This window comes from Colobus angolensis, unplaced genomic scaffold, assembly GCF_000951035.1.
Source record: "Colobus angolensis palliatus isolate OR3802 unplaced genomic scaffold, Cang.pa_1.0 Scaffold467, whole genome shotgun sequence".
Taxonomy (NCBI): Eukaryota; Metazoa; Chordata; class Mammalia; order Primates; family Cercopithecidae; genus Colobus; species Colobus angolensis.
This window is the reverse complement of record NW_012118121.1, coordinates 300229-311435: the sequence shown is the minus strand read 5'-3', so window position 1 is coordinate 311435 and position 11207 is coordinate 300229.

Here is an 11207-nt window from a genome sequence, read left to right as displayed (position 1 = left end):
TGCTGACTTTTATAATATCCTCTTAGTTCATTTTTAAGCCAGTTTAGGGTTTCAGGAAATTAAACTATTTCCAGTTTGGGGGATGCATCCAAGAGGTGTGTCCTGTGGTATAGAGATGTGATTACCCACCTGTGAAGAGACAGCAGAGGAGAAAGAGGAAACAGAAGGTCCCGTTCTTTCTATTACCCTGGTATCCCCCATGGTCCTGGGTTGCAGAGTGAGCCACCGTTACTGTGTACCCATGGTCCCATCTCGTCACAATTACCTACTTGAGGACAGAGGAGATACTGAACAGTGGGCCCCTGTTCGTCTTTGGGTCTTTACCATGTACCCCTGAGCCTTTCATCTCTGTTCCAATGGTAATCTGTTGGCCTGCCACCGACCTTTATCTCTGTCCTATGGGTCTCTTGCATCTGTGGTCTCGGGCTGACCTTGTCTCCATGACCTTATAGCAACTCTCACTCAGAGTATTTTAGTAATAAAATGAGTAACTTTTCTCAGAAGCCTGTGTTTCAGCTAACTGCCACAGAGACTTGACTTTCCTCCCTGCTCCCTTAGCTGGACACACGGTGACTAGGACATGAGCTGAAACATGATTGACCACCTGACCTCCATTAGCCCCAATTCTATCTGGAGATTACATGGATGTTAAATTAGAATATGTCTTTAAAGGTCTTCATGCACGTTGAGAAGGGCATGAAAGTAATTAGAGAAATGGAGGCTACAGGAGGGAAGTGGAAGGAAGTGAGAGGAATAAGAATAATCTGACTCCTATGTCTGGAAAGCCTTCATATGCTCATGTAAATAATAATCCTTGGATTCAAGACAGCAACATTTATTCACACTGCGGACACAAAGCAGTAAGCTCCAGACGACTTAGGGCCTCAGCTAAGAACTCACCAGCAGCAAAGAGAGAATTTCTTCTCCTCCCAAAATAGTGCTATCTCAAAAAAGCAAGTAGGAGGGATCCTTAAAGGGCCAGAGTGAAGCCGTATGCAGGCAGACAAACAGCTTTTAAAAGCCATCAGAAACTTGGCCCCATGGCATAACGGGAATGAAAAGCACATGTTAAATTATAAGATGCCAGCAGAGCCAGAGTTCCAGTTACAGTCTGTCCTGGCCATGTCAGCAGGCAGAGGAAGGACTGAAGGTCACCTAAGCTGGTAAAAACAAATACAAGCCTCAGGGGATATCCACCAGGGAGCCTGTGTCTTTGCTGCCATACAATGCAGAGAGCTGCAGGGTGTGAATAACAGGGAGTGTGTGTTAGAAGTCACCCTGGCATGCAAAGTGAAAGCAAAGAGGCAGACTTGCCCCTAAGGCAGAATGTCCAGGGTGTGTGCTAGCCCATTGCAGAACACACAGAGAAAACCAGAAAATGGGTGGTGCAGGTTTTTGGAATAGAGCCAAGTTTAGTTTAATAAAAGCAAAGGAAACTCCATACATTGCGTGATTTTTAGGCCTTAGCCTCACCAATCTCATAAGCCTCCTGTTTAGGATGGCCATTCGTGCCTCAGATCTGCTGGGTGTGAACCCTAAGGTCCCTCACACCCCCACAGGCCACCAGTCTGGGTAAGCTGAGAAGTCAGCCAGGGGAAGCAGGTAAATTATGACCAAGAGCAATTGCTCTGCATGTTGGTTAGTAAGCAGGAGAGAGAGAGAAAGGGAAGAAGAAAAACCACACTCTGGGTCGGACGCCTCCAGCTGAAGAAGGTGAGGCACAGAGCTCTCTTAACACTAGGGAATGATCTGAGTCACGCGACACCACATGTGTTAGGGGTAGAAGATATCCAAGTCACCAGTGGTGATTCCATGTGGGTCTATAGCAAACTCAATTCTTACCTTCTCAGAAGAAAGAATTCGACTGAGAGGCATAAGGCAGAAGAGACTGAGGCAAGTTTCAGAGCAGGAGTGGACGTTTAGTTTTTAGAAAACTTTAAAAAACTTCAGAGCGGGAAAGACAGGAAAGTACACTTGGAAGAGCCCAAGAGGGCAACTTGAAGAACAGGTACCGTGTCTTACCTTGGTCATGGGACTTTATATGCTGGCCCACCCTTAGCATCTTGCTCCCCTTTCCCATGATTCTTCCATTGGGGGGGCTGTGCTGCTGTGCAGTGCCCTCCTTATGCTTGGGAAGTGAACAGGCGGCAGTGTGTTTAGGAAGTGTTTTTATCCGTTTAGAAAGTTGCTTCTCCCTGGTACCTGCGTTCAATTAACACTTCAGTGTGACAGCTCTGGCCAATCAGGAGACTGTCTCTCCCTGGCACTGGCTGCCAAATTATCATTTTTAGAGAGGCAACGTGATAACTGCTGAACAATTATCTGATGATCGCCTGCCGTTCCTGGTGAGTTGGGGGAGAGAGCCCTCTTCTGCCCTGCTCATGCCTTTCTAACTACCTATAACAGTTTGGCATTTTCCACCTTCATATCTCTCACAACTTCACTTTGGAAACCAATGTGGCAAAGATGCCAGCTGCTAAGTATGTCTGTTCCAATTATGCATTGGGGAACTGGGAAATGAACAGAGGATGGGTTTCGGGACCAACTGGACACACGGTGACTAGGACATGAGCTGACACATGATTGACCACCTGACCTCCATTAGCCCCAATTCTATCTGGACATTACATGGATGTTTCAGGTCACCTGGAATCAATGTCCACTCACAGCCAGTGTCCGGCGTCGCTAAATGATGTGATTATTTCCCTTTTGTCAGTAAACAATTACCTTAATAAAAAGTGGTACGTCTTTTTAGGAAAGTATGGGAGGAAGATTAATGTATAGTTTTGGTAGTGTACCTCTGTCTTTATTGGAGGATCTCTGCCTCCCCTTCAAGGAAAGGTTCTGAGACTAAAAATTGGCTCAAGTCTAGGAATTGACTGTGGGTCTATAATTCTTTTTTTTTTCTTTTTTATCATTTGAGTTAGAGTTGTGTTCATGGGCACGAATATGTGTTTTGCTTAGACAGAGCAAATAAGACTTTTGTCAGCTTCCTACCTATTTAACTTCTAGGAAAACTGTGGTTAACTGGTGAAGTCCATAGATCTGTAGGAGTCAGATGGTCCTTCTTATTGCTTTGCCTTTGCTGTCTCCATTACCATAACAATGCCCCCTTGCCTTTGATGGGTGAGGACCACTGCTCGGTTCCTGCCACCCCTGGATCCACTTATTCTCATTGCATTTGAACTTTTCACTGGACTGATTCGGGTTCTCACTGTAAGAGCTGTCCTACAGAGAAGAGCAACCACAGAGCTCTTCGGGGATGCTGGGGCTCCCATCACAAATCTGTGTCTCACAGTGTTGGTAAATGATAGGTCTTCTGGACCCTTCCAATGTGAATGAATAGGTTCTAGTGACAAGTTCACTCTGACATGAATCTGTCCCTAAGCCTCTGCATACCTTCCTCTGTGGTAAACCAAGATAGATGGCACAACTTGCCCATGGTCGGCCATTTTTTGTCCTTCAATCAAACAGCTAAACAAACTATTAGAACCTTTTGTGACTCCGCAAACGGGAACATCAGTGGGCCATGTTAATCAATTCAACTTGATCCAATGCTATTTTCCCTTCGCTATCCCACACCCTTACTGCCATTTCACATCCATTTCCACAGACTTTCTGAAGGTTTCAGTTGAAATATATATATTTTTTAAAATTCAAGTACTTTTTTTTTTTAATGTAGTACACATCCTCATAAGTAACAATTTGTACCTCATCTTTAAGGTCCTACTGAAACTTGCACCTAGATATAGTTATATTACAGAAATAGTCACTGCTGTCAGTGGTCAGTCCTAATGAAAATCGCCATTGTCTTGGCACCTGCCTCAGGTGAGTCCATTATCATTTCCACAGGTAAATAAATACTTAATCCCTTCAGACAGAGAATACAAAGCTTACATCATTGTACCTGGGAAAGCTACTTCCACTGGGGGTAGAGTTAAAAAGTTCACTTCTGGTGGCAAACAAAATTCATTAGAATTCAGGAGTTCAATGTTCCTACATCATCAGTGTCTTCCCAACCATCCTCTCCTGGTTTTACAGAACCCCATTATTTCCTAACCATTGCCCTCACTTTAACTTTGGACACCCTGCCAGACTGAGGGTTCAACTTTCCTTGTAATTTTGCCACTTTCATGATGCGAGCTTCTGTTTGACTTTTAGCAATTTCAGTCCTGTTGACTACAGAAGGGAAGATTCTGACTCAGAGCACAATTTAAAGCTATTAGGCTATTTATGCAGAGCAGGTTCTGGAAATTTGAATATCTGATCACTTCCTTTCGTTTTATCTCTTTGCCAAGGCACGTGAGAAGCAATCACACAATGCCATTATCTTCCTTGGTTTTTCACAAATGCTCAAAATCAACAAATTCCTTGCCTCTTACCTTACTTCAGCCAGTCAGCTAAACAAACTGATTAGGAGTGAGAAATGCACATATTTTGCATGTCTCTATGAACAGTTCATGCCATGGACTATCAGTGTTCTTTTTCTGTTAGAAGTAACATTATGGCCAGGCGTGGTGGCTCATGTCTATAATCCCAGCACCTTGGGAGGCTGAGGCAGGTGGATCACCTGAGGTCAGGAGTTCAAGACCAGCCTGGCCAACATGGTGAAACCCCGTCTCTACAAAAATACAAAAAGTAGCTGGACATGATGGCGGGTTCCTGTAATTCCAGCTACTTGGGAGGCTAAGGCAGGAGAATTGCTTGAACCAGGTTGGCAGAGGTTGCAGTGAGCCAAGATCATGCCATTCTATTCCAGCCTGGGTGACAGAGCAAGACTCTGTCTCAAAAAAAAAAAAAAGTGGCATTGTTAGAATTTTAGGTGTAATAAGATTGAGAGCCAATCCTAGAAACCCTCACACCAATTAGAGATAGTCATTTTTAAAATGTTGTTTCTCTAGAACCATTTTTACTACCAATATCTGTATTAGTTAATGTTCTCCAAACAGAAGCGATAGAATAGGTAGGTAGGTAGGTAGGTAGGTAGGTAGATATATAGGTAGGTAGGTAGATACATAGAGATTTACTTTATGGTATTTGATCACATAAGTATGGAGCCTGAGATCTTGCGCAAAAGGCTCTCTGGAAGCTGGAAATGCAGGGACGCCGATACTGCACCTAAGTACAAGACTGGAATCCTCAGAACCATGGAAGGGCTTTGTGTAACTGTGAAATCAGGCCGAAAGTCACTGGAAATTTTTTCAGTTAGATACTCTCTTAATTTCCAGTACCTGTATGTTTGCAATTTTATGTGTGGTTGGTTGGTTGTGTTGTTTTTTTTAGCATTTTCTATTATTTTGGGACTACTAGGTGCACCCGGCTAATTGTGCTCATTCCCTACTTAAGCCTTATATTAATCATTTGTTCACAAAGTTCTAGCTTTTTTTTAAGTTAGAAAATGGAATTAGTAATGGACCGGGTGCGGTGGCTCACACCTGTAATTCCATTATTTTGGGAGGCCAAGGAGGGTGGATCGCTTGAGGCCAGGAGTTTGAGACCAGCCTGGGCAGCATGGCAAAATCTATCTCTACTAAAAATAAAAAAATTATCTGGGAGTGGTGGCACATGCCTGTAATCCCAGCTACTCTGGAGGCTGAGGCAGGAGAATCCCTTGAACCTGGGAGGCAGAAGTTGCAGTGAGCTGAGATTATACCACTGCACTCCAGCCTAGGCAACAGAGGCAGACTCTGATTCAGAAAAAAAGAAGAAATGAAGATCCAGGCACTGGGTGAATACATTATGACTTTGAAATCTATTGATTTGATGCTTTGTTAACTGAAAGTGCAAATAAATACATCTGTGCATTCTTTGTGTACTGATACAATACATATAATGTGTCCATATATATCCATATTAAATTAAACAAGAATTTTTACTCATGTTTCCTGCTATACAGGATCTTATTTAGTACCACATTAATCTATCTATTCTTTACCACTTACCTGTATATAGCCTACTGCTCTAATAATGAGCTAGTTGGTTCTGTTAATTTAATTACGCTGCTAGCAGTGGGACATTTGTACAGGTCTGCAGCAACTTGGTTCCTGCCTCCTCAGAGGAAATAATTTGTCCTAGAGGCATAAAGCAGAGTGAGAGACCAAGGCAAGTTTTACAGCAGGAGTGAGAGTTATTAAAAAGTTTTAGAGTTGGAGCGAAACGAAGTAAGGTACGCTTGGAAGAGGGCCAAGGGGTGACTTGAGAGATCCAAGTGCCTGGCTTGACCTTTTGCTTGAGGTTTTATATATTAACAGGCTTCCAGGGTGTTGCATCTCTTCTCTTCTGATTCTTCCCATGGGGTGGGCTGTGCACATATGCAGTGGCCTGCCAGCACATGGGAGGGGCCGCGCATGCAGAATGTTTACTAAAGATATGCATGCTCACTTGAGGCATTTTCCCCTTACCAGTCAAGGGTTCCTAGAGGAAGATCATACGCCACACTCTGCCATTTTGCCTCTTAATGCTCATGGTTGAGTCCACTTTCCCACATGCTGAGATCTTATGGGGAAGCTGCTAATCACCAGCTTCAGGTGTTTTCTGTCTGTTGGGAGCCAGCCTCCCCCCGTGCCAGCTGCAACCAATTAGTATTTAGAGAGACAGTTTAACAAATCACCTGACCATCACCTGATGGTTGCCTGGCTTTCCTGGTGGAGGGGGAACTCTTCTGCACTGCTGGTGTCTGCTCACTACCTTCTCTAACAATGCCACTTGAAAATACAGGTTGAGTATTAATTACTCAAAATGCTTGGAACCATAAATGTTTCAGATTTTTTATTTTTTTGGAATTTTTGAATATTTGTATGTACATGATGAGATACTGTGTGGATGGGACACAAGTCCATACATGGATTCATTTATATTTTGTTTCATTAATATTTAAAATATCTTTTAAAAAGTCTAGTCAAATCAAGCAGTGGGAATGGAATAGGCATTTGTATTTTAAATATGACTTATACACATAGTCTGAGGGTAATTATACACAGTATCTCAGTAACTGTGTGTGAAACAAAGCTCACATATACTGAGCCATCAGAAAGCAGAGGTGTCCCTATCTTGGCCTCCCATGAAGACAATCTTTGGCTGTTTAGTGTCACCACCATCCTTGACTCTGAATTTATGTTACTGATCAGCAATTATTTTCTTACACTTATTTATATATAAGTGCTTAACATTACAAAGAATGTTTATTTAATACAGTTAAATCGCTGCATGTTCAGGGTAACTAAGCAACACAGTAACATCTCTAGTATGCAGTCACATGCCCCATAATGACATTTCAGTCAAAGAAAGGTGGGCTGCGGATACGGTAGAAGTCTCATGAGAAGATAATGGAGTTGAACATTTTCTATCTTCTAGCTATGTACAAAGCACTACTCGTGTGTTTGTTTATTGCGACGTTGGGAAAATGAAACCAGCCCAACTGTCCCATGGGACAAATATAATTTTTTTGAGTAAACATCAGTATTGACCCACACTGGTCTTAAAACTTGAAACTTCTATCTGTCTTAGCTGAACTTCTTCCTCGGGAAACTGACCCTCAGGCAAGGAACTGAAACTCACCAGCTCACTGAGTCTAGACAATGAGATGCTAGATTCTTCATTGTCATTACGGCTTCCTTACCCCTTCTAATGCCTGTTTTCTTGCTGGTGGCCACCTTTCTTCCCAACTACATAAACCCTCAAATTTAGTCAGTTGGAAGAGATGGATTTGAGGCTTATCTCCCATCTCTCTAGCTGATTTCACCTGAATATAAAGGCTTCTTCCCTGGCAAAATTTGTCTCAGTGATTAACTTTCTGTGTGGTGAGCAAAAGGACCTAGATTGAACCTCTGTGTTTTGATAACAAAAATAACCTTCTGTGCTGCCAGTTGTATAAAAGTATAGCACATACAATTATGTACAGTTCATAATATTTGATAATAGTAACAAACTATGTAACTTGTTTATGTTTTTACGATACTGTATTGTTATTTTAGAATGAACTCCTTCTACTTGTTAAAAAAAGTTAACTGTAAAACAGGCTCAGACAAGTGCTTCAGGAGATAACCAGAAGAAGGTATTGTTGCAGAAGAGGACAGTTCCATGGCTGTTTTCCACTGAAGACCTTCCAGTGAAACAAGATATGGAGGTAGAAGGTAGTGATATTGATGGTCTTTACCATATGTAGGCCTAAGCTATCCTGAGGTTTTAGCAAAATGTTGAAAATTTAAAATTAAGAGAGTTTAAAGTAGAAAAAACTCGTTAAATATGAATATAAAGAAAATTTTTTACAACTGTACAGTGTTATTACAAAACAGTCAAAATATCAAAAAACAAGTTTATAAACAGCTACACTAAGATACTTGTTATAATTGAATATAAGGAAACAATTTTTATGATTTTATTGTAGTCTAAGTATACGGTGTTTATAAAGTCTACATTCACATACAGTAATATCCTAGCCTTCACATTCACTCACCGCTTCCTCACTGACTCACCCAGTGAAACTTCAGTCCTACAAGCTCCATTCATGGTAAGTGCCCTAGACAGATGACCACTTTTGTACAAATCTTTTGTATCACTTTTACTGTATCTTTTCTATGTTGAGGTGTGTTTAGATATACAGGTACCACTGTGTTACAGTTCTGCGCAGTGTTTAGTATAATAGTACCTTATGCAGGTTTGTAGCTTAGGGGCAGCAGGCTTACACTCTGCAGGTTTCTATGTGTACACTGTGGGATGGTCACATATGATGAAGCCCCCTAACCCATTTCTCAGAACTCTCATTCATTAAGCAATGCATGACTGTAGCTTTACCACAAACAACAAATGATGGCATGTTTTCCGCCGCCTCCTATAATGTTATGTTTTGATTTACAGCTTATTGTACGTTACGTTTTATTTTATGGGTGAGAAGAAGCATCAGAGACAGTTGAGGAACCAGGAGGTGCATCCCATGCGGATGAGGAGGCGTTCTGCTGGATGGCATTTTAAATGTGAAAACTTCGATTTTTGAATTAGGAATGCACATGTATATGTACATGTGTAGTGAGTTTAGAATTGGTAATTAATATTCCCATGAGAAAGAATTTTGCCAATGAAAATGCAGTGCTTATGGATAAAACCTTTGACTTTAAGACTCAGCATCTCCACTTACTTCTTGTGTCATAGGTCCGTCCCTCGTTCCCCACTCCATTCAATGAAGTTATGTCTTATAGTTATTATACCGTTGTATTTAGTTTTTGCCGTCATTTCCTCCTGGGATCCCCTACCTACTGAATAAGGTTTTTAATTTGCATACTTTTATGCTCATTCTTAGTAATAATGTAAGCTAGGATTTGAAAATCAGTGTTAGGTATCCGCACTTACCGTATCATACAGAATAATTTTACTGTCCAAAACAAATCTTCTTTACTTAAGACTTACTGGCATTTCCTCTCTCCTGATCCTATAATAACCACTAAACTTTGCTGTCTCTACATGTTTGCCTTTTTCAGAATATCATGTCAGATTTATCACAAGATAAATAGCCACATGAATATGAGTTGAAAAGACTTTTAAAAAATTACATATCAGTATGCCTTCTAAGTTTGTGAAGTATCTCTCACGGTTGTTTTGAAATGCTTTTTGTTTTGAGATGGAGTCTCACTCTGTCTCCCAGGCTGGAGTGCGATAGCGCAATCTTGGCTTACTGCAACCTCCACCTCCCAGGTTAAAGTGATTCTCCTGCCTCAGCCTCCTGAGTAGCTGGGATTACAGGTGCGATTTGCATTTTTTTATGACAAAATGCATTGAGCATCTTTTGATGTGCTTATTGTACATGACTATCACTTCCTTAGAGAAATAACTATTCTGATAGTTTACCTTTTTTATTCAGATATGCGCCTTTTGATTTGTGAGTTGTAAGATGCTTTTATATATTCTGGATAGGAGAAGCTTATTAGCTATACGACTTGCAATGATTTTCTTCAATATTTTGGGAGTCTTTTTACATAACGGTATACTTTGAGTCACAAAAGTGTTTAATTCTGAGAAATTTTAATGTATCTATTTTTTTCTTCAGTTTCCTGTGCTTGTACATTTATGTCATAGAAACCATTGTTTAACCTGAAGCTGTATGTATTCCTATGTGACTTTCTGTGAGTTAAGCCTATTTATTTCTTATATTTAAGTGAATCATAATTTGAGTCATTTATATACATATATGTGTATCAAAGAGTTCAACTCATATATAGATATCCCCTTGACCCAGCAACACAGCAACACTTGATCAAAAAATGTTTCCATATTGAATTAACTGACACTGTTATAAAATCATGAGATCATAAAGGTAAGATATAATTTTTAGACATTCAGCCTTATTCCATTGATCTATATACCTATTCTTTTTATTTTTTTTGAGATGGAGTCTCGCTCTGTTGCCCAGGCTGGAGTGCAGTGGCTGGATCTTGGCTTACTGCAAGCTCCACCTCCCGGGTTTACACCATTCTCCTGCCTCAGCCTCTCGAGTAGCTGGGACTACAGACGCCCGCCACCTCGCCCGGCTAATTTTTTGTATTTTTTAGTAGAGACAGGGTTTCACCGTGTTAGCCAGGATGGTCTCGATCTCCTGACCTTGTGATCCACCCATCTTGGCCTCCCAAAGTGCTGGGATTACAGGCTTGAGCCACCATGCCCGGCCACCTATTTTTATACTAGCACCACAAATCATGATCATTTGTTTTTGTTCATTCCCTTAATATATTGCATGGCACTAATGGTTTTTGTGTATTGAACCAAATTTGTATTTTCAGATAACTGTTTAAAATTTCTATTTTGCTTCTCAATGGATTTCATGAAACATAGTTTATAAAACAACTTCTCCACCTGGAAAATAAGAATTCCAAAACTCCAGCGAAAGCTCCCATGTCTTTAATAGCTGGGAAGACTATACATAGAGTTGGTCAATTTCTGTGAAAATGTTTTGATGCATGTTTCCTCAATAACAGGCCAGAATACACAGATATGCCACTCTTACTTAGCAATGAGAAATAGGCAGTAACAGAAATGCTACGTTCCATTCCTCTGAGAGTGCACATTTTTACATTTCACAGACAGATGCAGCATTTTAAATTTGATAGTGTCAGAACACTGTTGGCCAGAAGGCAGTTTTAATGTGACTGTCCTCATGTACACATACATGAAACTGTTCTAAGAATCTTCCTTTCATATCTTTGGATATCATCATCAAC